We start from the raw sequence: 11,648 nt of genomic DNA on the forward strand, positions 1-11,648 counted from the left end.
CATTATGGACACATGATGATGGCACGCCTCCCATGCTGGGATCTCAAAGTGACATTCAGTCACAGCTTCTCAAGAAAAATCACATCATCCTTTTATATTGGACAATGTTCCCAGGGCAGGTAGCACTAGTAGCTTCATATTCAGTTGGGATCTAGAAACCAACACCAGCATTTCAATTATATTTCAGATGAAAAAATGGAGCATCAGGCATATATAATCATAAATAGGAACAGCTGATTTAGCATACAGAGTGTCTGGCGTAGCTGCAGAAAACAAGCAGATGTGGAATCTACTAAAACATCATCCAGATCTACAGAAAAAATCATCCATCCATTCATTTGCAAGCCGCCTTTCCAAAGTTAGAACCATGGTCAAGGTGGCTTGCAACATACAAAAAAATTACATAATTATAAGTAGCCATAAACAATAACATATCAAAAATTTCACAACCAAATTTAACTAATTCCACATAAATCATGAGAAAAATGGATGTGTTCAGCTAAGACAGAGTGAGAGTTGGCTAAGAAAATACAATTCAAGCATATTTCTCACCATAGCCAATATGGAACTCCCCCCCCCCCCCTATATTTTTTATCATGGCTGGGATTCCACTTTGGAATGAAGCTCCTTTGTCTTTAAGTGGTGTGATAGGGAACTACAGAACTTTTCATCATTGCAGTGCTGTGATCCGAGTTACTGTTGGTTCAAAAGAAAAATGATATAGAAAGGAAAATTCCCTGGAGATCCAAGATCCAGGATTGGGGTAAGTACTCATTGGTGAGTGAACCCCAGCAGAGATTTAAAATCACAAAATATGCATCAAGGTAAAGTTCCTTCCAGAGCTTCCCTCTCCCTCAGCATAGAAAAATACCACACATGAGGTAAATTAAAACAAGGGTTAATGTAGAAGCCTTAAAAAAGGTTTAAAACAAGGGTTGACTTACAAACTCTCCAAAGGTCAGATTCATGTGCTTCAGAATAGGTTGCACAGGCAGTAAAACTTAGCAGTTACAAAGTAGTGAAAGTTCCTACATTATTGGTATAGAAACTTAAGAATGGCTTGTGAGAGCCATGCAACTAAGCAAGAACAAGCTTAGCCTCTCTACATGCTGAGCTTCTCAGGTAGACTGAAGGTGAACAATAGGATTGATAACCTTCCTCCCAAGGTGAGGGGGAGTTACTTAGCTAAGCCTGGCAGGACAGCTTACTCTATGGTGTTAACCCATTCATGCATCAATTAGATTTAAGCATGTTGGTTCTATATGGCTGGTTATGCCACAGTTACCTCACCCACTGAAATACTCTCTAGCCCAACCCAGCCCAGAGAAGACAGGAAAAGAACATCATAACCACAAGGAGCTCTGTTTGGATCAGGAACTGGCAATCTTATTACCCATACCCCTACACCATTACAAAGGAATGGCCTGATGGAATTGTGGTAAAGTTATTAAATTTTGGGACCGTCCTGCCCACCACACACATAAGAAATTCTGAACATAACAGGGCAACAACTCAAGGAAACCCTAGAGCTAGCATTACTAAATTTGTTCATGGGAGAAAATCTGGAATGACAAAATAAGAATTTAATTGGATATTTACTTGTAGTGGCAAGAGCTATTATTATCAGGTTCTGGAAGGATCTAAAGGGTATTAGCTTGGCTAGGTGGCGTAACGAGGTCTGGGAAATTGCCCTTATTGAGAAACTTACACAAAAGTTATGCATGGCCAAAGGGAAGAAATGGAAATACATATTTGCTGCTGACTGGTTAAGATTTACTGCTTTTACAAATAGAACTGAATATAACAGAACAGTCCAAAAAGTATTTTCAGATCTGTGGGTTGCATAGTAACAACTGTTCTTTCTTTGTAAAGATTTGTTCTTGGACTGGAGTTTCATTTATATTTTCTACACGAAACTATGTGAGAGTTTTGTTATATTTTTGTATTGTTTTCGGGGGGGGGGGAGAATAAAAAAGAGAGGAATTGTCTGCTTGGCATCATATTTGCTAGCAAACTCTGACTGAGGCTGCATGCAAACCATACATTTAATGCATCTTTTCTCACCCCCCCCCCAAATAATCCTGGGAGAATTTCAGTTTATCTCTGACTGAGCTATAGTTCCCAGAATTTTCGGGGGGAGGAGAGAATGTGCTTTAAAAGTATGATGTGTATGCAACATATGATCTGCTGCTCCTAGCAAGATCATAATTAGGCTGAGTCACTACCAATTTTTATTGGTTTACTTATTGGAGCTTTTCTTTTCACATAAAAGTTTCCGGGCCCAACACGTTGCTCCCCTACACTCAATGAAGGGAGGACGTGGTAGATCTCAATGACAATTCTGACACAGCCTCAATCTCATGGTGTTATTAAGTTTAGCTGAACTGCACATAGACCTCACTCCCAGCATCAGTAGCCAGCCAAGGAACAATATGCCCTGCAGCATCAGACTGATCATCCTCAATAATACCGATGATGCAAAAACTAGGTGCTGCACATAAAATGAAAATAAAACACAGACCCTTTTATTGGGGCTTCATAAATGGGCCACGAGGTATACAGGGAACCAGGGCTGGGGAACCTCATGACTGGCCTTGCTATTTGCCCTCTGAATTCTCTGTTAAGTTGTGGGCGAACTTATCAGACGACACAGCAATTCTTCAACAGCTCTTGTTTATTCAGAGGCCAGAATAGAATTGAACTGAAGAGCTCAGTCAGCCTGCTTATATAGAGCTCCAGAACAATGTAACTGTTGCAGCTTTCTAAAACTATCCAATCACTGAACGTCACTTTCGATCCTTCATTTGCATAACTATCTACAGTATCGCCCTGCTTGCCCAGGGTGAGAACTTCAGTACATAACACTCTCCCCAGGCCACCACCTCTCTTCCGAGGCCAAACCCCTCGCTGACCTTGCATTGCACCCTGAGTGTTTTTGTCTGACAGGAATATGTTCTTGGACTCTTGACTGTGCCTCTTGCTTGACTGAATGTGATCAGAAACTATCCTATTGGACAAAGATAAAAACTGCATTTGTTGCTCTGCCCACCTCTGCATCTGCCCCTTCTATGACTGGCATGTGGCCCCCAGAAGGTTTTGCCCAGAAGGAAATGGAGCCCTCAGGCTGAAAAAAGCCCCCCACCCCTGCTATGGACCATCTACTGGGCCAGGAAAAAATGGCGGCTCAGACTGGACAGAAAAGGTGACCATAGTACAGCCAAGCTAGCACCTGTATCTGACCAACCATTTAAGGGAGGCACCCTGATACCATCAAAATATGTCACAAACATCCTTGCAGACCTGAAAGGCTTGTTTATAGCATTAAAACAATGATGTCAATGGAAGAAAATAACAGTATGATGATGGGGATCGTGTTTGTGTGTGTGTTTACATATGGAAATGAGAGAGGGAGGGGTGTTCACTAAGGGTCATATGTGTTTTGTGTAGCACTGCAACTATAGATGGGTTGAATGTGCATGGACATGGGAACAGCTACGAAATTCTCAAGCCAAAATTCTGTTTACGAAAGAGCCGAAAGTCACAGGACTGTAATAGATGGACTATTATAGTAAAGGCAGAATCATATTTATACTAACCCCTTGCCTATGGGAGTGGAAAGAATAAAGCGGAACATTCCAGTCTAATCCTGGCTGGGAACTTACCCAGGTAACCAATGTATCAAGGTGGCAGGTAACACCTGCCTGCAGCCCTTGAAAGGTAAACCAACATAGGGTGGGGAAGGATGTTTATCTTTTAATCTCTGGGCCATGCAAAATTAGTTTGTGCTGATAGGAGTAACACTTGCCTTGTTTGCACAGCACAGGCTTTCCTGAACAACAAGTATAAGGGCTGCAACATTAGTTCCACCTCATTGGGCAAGGAGAAGAGAGACGTCATCTATCCACAAGGCAAAGGCAACAGTAATCCATTTCCTAACCTTCCGGTTTCCTGGCTACCTACATCTGTGAAAGTTTTCAGACATAAGCGAGGCCACCATATAAGATAGGGATGGGGACTGTGTATCCTTGGTCTATAGCTCCCATAATCCCAGACCACTGGCCATGTTGGCTGGGACTGATGGAAGCTGCAATCTTGCAGCATCTGGAGTGCCACATGTTCCCTGCCACTGCTGTAAGGACTTTAGGGTGGAGGTCAGGAACAAGTAGCCTCAGGAGGCTCAGGAGGAGTGCTAATTTGGCAGGTGAGTGCTGACAGGCAGCCCAGTAGGGACCAGGTACACTACCGAGTTTCTGGGAATTCTGTAGTGCAACCAATCCCTGCCCAAAGTGGGGCTTGCTGTGGATGATAATCAGCTAAGCCCCACTGTGAAATGTATCATTAGCCTTCATGGTTTGATTTTAATCTGCCAGCCCTGCTACCTTTGCCTGTGTGGTTTGAAATCAAACCAGGAATATAAGTGGCCCCACCTACCTGCAGAAGTGGCCTCTGGATCCACCCTCCTGTCCAGATTTTGTCCCTCACCTGCTTTTAAAGGAGGGACGCTGCCATTGTCACATGAATGGAGCAGCAGTCAGCCAACAAGCTTGAACTAAGTAGGGTGCAATGGAGGAGGCCCTCCTGCACTTTCAATAGTTGTGTAGAAGGGGGAATTTGGGCAGGTGTAGCCTACAGAAGTTGCTGTCCTTGCTATTGAAATCCCCCCTGCTACACAGTTGTTGAAAGCGCAGGAGCCCTCTGCTCTTCTGCATTTGGCCACCCTAATGCTATGTGATAGCCTGGTGGGTCTGAACTGGCAACGACTAAGCAGGAAAAAGATCCTGACGTGGTGATGGACAACTCAACGAAAGCACCAACCAATGGTGGTCATGGGGGGGGGGGGGGGAGAGAGACTGATTCAGTGCTGGGTCTTGTTTATCTCGTACTGGGTCAAAAAGCATCATATCCCTCCCCCAGGATGTAAATGGCTATCACAGAGCTAGGAAAGGGCAGAAAGGGACAGCTAAATGATGGAGTTGGAGTGCTATCCCTTTCCCATAATCTAATTAGATATGTTGATTGGCAGTCGATGTTGTCATTGTTTCTTCATCACTTATCTTATGCCCTCCCTCCTTTCCTTCTTTAATAGATTCAGAAAAGGCAAAAGAAGGTCTTCTTCACACAATGCGTAATTAATTCATGAAATTCATTGCCTCGGTTGGGCTCTGGGATCCCACAAGTTTCCATCCTCATTCATTTCTATATGAAGCCACTGGGAGTGATCATAAGGGGACTGGAGGCGCATTGGCATCAATGTGCAGGTGACGCCCAACTCTGCTGCTCCTTGTCACCTGAAGCAGGTGAGGCTGTGCAAGTGCTGGACCAGTTTTCTATACAGAGTAATGAGCTGAATCCTGATAAGATGGCACTTTGTGGGTTGGTGGTTCCTGTGTCTAGGAACTGAGTAGATGGCCTGTTCTAGATGGGACTGCATTCCCCTTGAAGGAGCAGGTTTGTAGCTGGGAGTGCTCCTTGATCCAGCATTGTCAACTGAGGTCTAAGTGGCATCAGCAGCATGGAATACCGATACCTATTTCCAGCTACAGGCAGCTACATCAATTCCCGAACCAGGTAGCTTAGCCACAGTAATTCATGCTTTGGTAACTTCCTGGTTAGATTGCTATAGTGTATTCTACATGGGACTACCCTTGAAGATATGGCAATTTCCGCTGGCTTAAGTGGCTTTAAAGGGTCTTGGACAAACCAATGGAGAATAGGTTTTAACCATGAGGGCTAAATGGAACTTCCCTGTCCAGAGGCAGTGTATCTCTTGAATACCACATACTGGAAACAAAAGAAGAAAGGAGAGTAGTTAGCTCCACACCCTGCTTGTGGATTTCCTGGTGGCAATTGACTGGCCGCTGCAAAAAACAGGATACTGAACTAGACAGGCTGTTGGTCTGATCCAGCAGAGTTATTTTTGTGGTATCCAGCCTCTTTCTTGTCCACCCTCTTATTTACTCGCTGTATTTACCAAGGCTTGGTAAATTCTTAGATCCCAGGACTTCTATCTGACTAAACTAGATTAATGGTTAGACCAGAGAAGCTGTAGAGCAGCTACAGATGCCCTCCAAATGCCCTCCAGATGACACTGGACTTCAGCTCCCATTCTCCTTGACGAGTAACCACGTTGGCTGGGGCTGAGGTGAGATGGCGTCTGATCACATCTGGAGGCACCACATTGGCTACCCCTGACGTAGAGTACGATGTCGTGTAGATGTTTTGCCCAATGAATGGAGAACCAGTATATTATTCCTGAGTCCTCAAAAGCACTTGGGAATACCCAGAAAGGTAGTAGGGGAAGCCTTTTCTGACAAGGAGGTGAATGGTGAGAATGAAAAGCTTCACCTAATTAAGTTTTGCATACTTGGCTGCTGTTGCAGCACGGGTGGAGGGGCCAGTTAAAAAATGGGCTGGTGGCAACTCTTAACCGCAGGAGGGATCTTTTGTATCTTCTAATCCAACAGCATCATTGTGTACATTTGTCTTAGAACTGCCAACTCTTGAAATTAAAATAAATAAATCTCTGAGGCCTGGGTAGGATTTGGATACTGCTTTCTGGCATGCCCAGGGTGGTGTAGCTCACCATTTTTGGAGATCTAAGACTGGAGCACAGTAGTTTGTCTGTCTGTCTGTCTGTCTGTCTGTCTGTCTGTCTGTCTGTCTGTCTGTCAGACCTAGGAGCAGATCCTGGTGGAGCTTATGCCAGGCCCTGGGACACAGGCTATTCACTTATGGTGTACAGCTTGAAAAAGAAAATGCTGAAGTGGGAAGAAAATGACCTTTCCCTTTGTTTTCCAGACAGCTGGCCAGAAAGCAAAAAACAAGAATATGCATACAGACCTACCCGGGCTATTATGTCATAAGGCTGACTTGAAATTTCTGAGACGTTTCTGAAAAAAATTCTGAGGGTGGGTTTTTTTTGGGGGGGGTGTTTCATCCTAGAAAAAAGCTACTTTGCAGATTTTTCTCTGGATATTATGCACCCGCCGCAAAAACACTCCACTAACTCTGGGGCATTGTGGAAGATGCAAAATTGTGGGCAGGCTGCCCACACCATTACTGCTGCTGCCATTTACAATGGCAGTGGGTGACGAAAATGGTTAGAAAGCAGTGGCGTAGCGTGGGGGGTGCAGGGGGGGCCGGCCGCACCGGGCGCAACATCTGGGGGTTAGGGTTAGGGGGCGCAAATCCACGGGTTAGGGGGCGCAAATTACTTGCCTTGCCCCGGGTGCTGACAACCCACGCTACGCCACTGTTAGAAAGACAGTCCACAGCTGTGATCCTGCCACTGCGAATGGTGAGTCCTCACCCCTGAGAAACTGTTGGAGAATTTCTCGGTCCACAAACAGGGCAGCGCTGAGCTCTAGTTCTGTGTTTTCCCTCCTGGTCGTCTGGCAACCCTAGCGTCTCCTGCCTAGGATACTCTCTCAGCATAGCCACCAAGAGGTTAAACCCAAGTCACCTCAACCACAGTTCCTTCACCCCAATCTTCCTGCTATTTATCATTATCTGTTCTTCACGGCCAATTTCCCACCCACCTGAAAGGATCTAGAGTCTTGACCAGCCAAGAGGATACAGTTGGGCGGTGCAGGGGGCAGGGGAGGAGTTTCTGACTAACCAAGTTTCAAATTAAACTAAAGTCCAGGCCTGACTCTTCCCCGTGTATATAGTTGTCTTGTGTGCAGATGCATGTTTCTGGCATATAGCAAGGGACAGAAACAGCTCCATCTCTCCATATAGTTTTCCTGTAGAGGTTTGGGTGAAATATTGTCAATATTCCAGCTAAAATAAAGGGTGGGAAGAAACAATGCCTTTTTTTTTTACAAAGCAAACTAGAAAAGGAACACTGATCACATGGGCATATGATACTCAATATTTCAATATTTTGACAAATATTTTATTATCTTTTATCAATGGCAATTTATTATGATTTTAATATAAGACACTTTGAAGGGTCCATTGGATGAAACAGAGCCTTAGAAATCTCAATCAATGAACAAATTGCCACTTGATATACTGTTAGTGATTCAGTAAAGCTAGCAACTTATGCACATTTAACTTGTGTTCATTCAGCTTTACGCGCTTGGCAAAAATAAAAAATATTTTAAAAATTAAAGGGACGGGCCTCTGGGGGAAGAAAGACTTTGGCAATCCAAATTCAATGAGCTTTGCCTATACACAATTTTGTCTTTTGGCATGATTCCTGGAATGTAATCCCTGCATAAATTGTGGGTTTACTGTGCTGCGCTTTGGCTTTTATTTATTTTGCTTTTACACATTATTTCTTGGTTCCTCTAATTCATATGTAGCATGGCTTTGTGACCTTCATACACAATCTACAACATACTTTCTTCCTACCTCTAGGATAACTAAGCGACTGTGTGAATATAAAATACAGTTTTAGCTGTTTAGTTTGTTTTAAAATGCAATACAGATGTGCCTAGCAAGGTACCGTATCTTGGTTCTCTGCTTTCTTTATTGTGCTAGGCAGCATCTGAAAAAGAGCAGGAAAATAACCTTGAAAAGTCCTATTTTTCAGGATCTACAAACTATGCAGCTGTATTCAAAATCAGAAACAAAACAAAGCAGTTTCAGAAAGTCGTCTCTAGCAAAGACTGGTAAAAAGATAGACAGCGATGACATACATACAGCCCTTCCTCCTATTAGCCAGACTGCGGTTAATGCAGCTGCCTCATTCACCTCTCCCTGTGTCTCCTAAGCTAGCCTCGTCTGACCTGGAAGCCTTCTGCTGCCTCAGGGCTGGTGGAGGATGCTGTCCCATCATCCATGTTAAAGCAAGACTTAACTGCCTGGGATCATGTCCTGTGTCTCAGGCAGCAAGATTTCTTGGGCCAGCACTACATATGACTAGATTAAGAAGAAAACTTAAAACCCTTTGTAGGCACTGATTGGTATGGTCCGTATCCATGGTGCCCTCGTCCCTCTCAGGTGTTAGTCTAGGCATGCCTTGCAAGGAACTGTGCCCAATGGGTAGGACAGGCTGCCCAGACAAGTGTTGGTTAGGAATAATTGGTTTGTGGCATCCTTCCAAGCCCAGTCCGTTTTATGTTGTGAGTTTTCAACAGTCAATGTACCATCCATAGAATAACCACAAACCAAAATTATGTAAGTCGTGTCTGACTTCCAAGGAGTACAGTGATCATCACACTAATATTTAAATGTAATTTATGTTTGCAGAGTTGTCAGGAATCTGGCATGGGATGGAGCACTTATAGAACAGCGGAATGAGGATGGCCAAAAGAACTGCGTCTGAAATGCACCAACTCTTCAACAATCCTCTCTTCAGAATGACTCGCAGTCATTAATTTCCTCTGCCCTGGTCTATCACTCATTGACCGTGCTAGGCCAAAGTCCTTGCCCAGCATGCAATGTGATGTTCCATTGACGCTGCAGCCCAATAGGCATTGCCTCCCACCTCCCCAGCATGCCAAGTGAAGGGGTTCTGCAAGGGGAGATGGGGACTATGCCAGAACTTGCTGCATAAACACACACACACAAACACACACACAAAGAGACACATTTCTTTTGGCGCAGGGTGAATCATCTCTCTTTTGTGGTCTGTGACTTTCAATTACCTGAAAACATTTTGGTATTTTTCTCTCCAGCAAGAGCCTTTTGTCCCACAGACACCTGACACCCTACGCAGAGACAGTTTCTCCATTTGTATTTGCCATACAGAGGATGTTTGAAGGCTGATTCATATGTAAAGGTAGGGCATGCGACACTGCCTTTTCATGGGATAGTATCACCTTGAACATCTGCTGAAGTCACCCAACACATGGAAAGGTATGTGTAGTCTTTCTGCATACAAAGAGGCTTTCAAGTGGAGGTAGGTGCCCCACATGCATTGACTGAACATGAGCCTCTTGCAACAAGAGAACAAGACTTCTGGATTTTCAATCAATTTTAGCAGATAACAAAGACATGAAACGAGGAGCCCTGACTGCCCATGAAGTGGAGTTGCCAGCAAGTAAACCAACAGAAAGATCAACCAGAGCTTATTCTCATGGAGGTGGTAGATTCTTTGGCAAGAACTGAGCCACATAAGAAGGTCCTCAGGCCAGAAATCTGGCGTGCTGATAGAATCTAAGGGCATCTCTGTATGACCTGCCCAGTAACACCTCAACTTAGTCTTCTTAAGAGAGAGTTGTGCAGGTTTCTCTGCAGAGACAATGTCATGATATCCGTATGCACAGAACACATGGGAAGCAAGGTCTTTCAGCAAGTTTGGTCTCCAGTTCTGCTCTTGCGCCCTTCAGGGCTCTGGTGATACAAACGGCACCTGTATAAACGTGACAGAGGAGAGTAAAAGATGTTCCAACTAACTTTATTTACCCAGATCTCATTCCACAGAGAGGACAGACAGTCAGACAGCAACAGCTGGACAGACAGGACCACAGCGACATCCACGAGGGCATGAAGACTGAGCAACAGGGCCAAGCCATGGAGCAGAACAAGGAATGGTCACGACTCCACTCCTTGCAACCAGCAGTCTAGCAGCTCCTGTTCCTCAGGTCTGCTGCTGCTGCTGCTGAATAGTATTGGGTGCCGAGACAGGACAGGAACCCTGAGGAGCGCAGCAGAATGGAACACATTCAGAGGCAGGGAGAGAAACCCAGGAATCTCTATGATCACACCTTCAGTGAAGTTCATCCAGGCAAATGGGCTGTTTTCTTCCTGTGTATGGCACCTTGGTTCCATGGAACCTCTGCTAACATGGGAACCTGCAACACAATTTCCCACACAAGTGCCTAGACCTCTTCCTCCCATCCTCTCCCAGTCACACTCCTGGGGTACCCATCCTCTTAAGAAACACACTGAGTGCTCAAAAGATCCTCATCTTGAGGGGAAGGGGAATCCCTCATGGGAGCTAAGCTAAAACACATGTCCTCATCTGCATCAGGGTCATATTCCAAAATGCAGCAGGAGGATATAATGGCTTGGGACCTCTGGAAGAGGCAAATAAGTTGTTCTTTGTCGATGGACTTCTGGTCTGGTTGAGACAAGCTGATCCTGACATGTCAGTGAACATACCTTGGACTCATCTCCATCCATCTGGTTGGGCAAGGACTTCTGGGGAGTGTGGAAAGCCTGCAATGAGAGCCAGGACGGAGTTTAATCAAGTGGCCTGGGTTGTTCCAAAGCCCAGAGTGTAGTTTGCAATCTATTGACATTACACAGAACACTGGGAACCCTTTCCCACCAAATACATAAGAGAGCAAAGCCATCCAACAGACCATCTGTGAATGTGACCATACATTGGGGACTCTTCGCCCAAGTGGAGCTGGGGTGGAGCAGTTACCTTCTTGGCAGGCTGGATCTCCTCTGTGGATTTGGACCGAGCTTTCACTCCCTGCTTCTGAGGGGAGCTGGATTGCTCCTGCAGCACAGGAAGTACACATCAGTTGGGGAAATGTGCCCTTCATTAAGCCATTGCTCTCCCTTGGAATCTTTCATAACCTCTCTTTTCCTGCAGACACTTCAGAAAGGGAAGCTCATGATTGATACCCCATTCATATACACTGCAAGTGGTGTAGGAACCACTTCTGGGTTGCAAGATGCAACCCCAGGGCACTGCAGTCTACAGCGGTATCAGCTCTCTTCATCACTGGGCTGGGAGCTGGGAT

The 11,648-nt window shown here is 45.0% G+C and overlaps 1 long non-coding RNA gene across 1 annotated transcript; it reads right to left on the reverse strand.

The window, feature by feature from the left end:
* Window positions 1-8,545: 8,545 nt before the first annotated feature.
* LOC307209774 lies at window positions 8,546-11,403 on the reverse strand. The gene is made up of 3 exons (XR_013835767.1): window positions 11,324-11,403; window positions 11,056-11,112; window positions 8,546-10,303 (listed from the first exon to the last, which is right to left on the reverse strand). It is a non-coding gene; the product is annotated as an uncharacterized lncRNA (long non-coding RNA).
* Window positions 11,404-11,648: the final 245 nt, after the last annotated feature.

This window comes from Podarcis cretensis (assembly GCF_951804945.1).
Source record: "Podarcis cretensis genome assembly, chromosome: 2".
Classification (NCBI taxonomy): domain Eukaryota; kingdom Metazoa; phylum Chordata; class Lepidosauria; order Squamata; family Lacertidae; genus Podarcis; species Podarcis cretensis.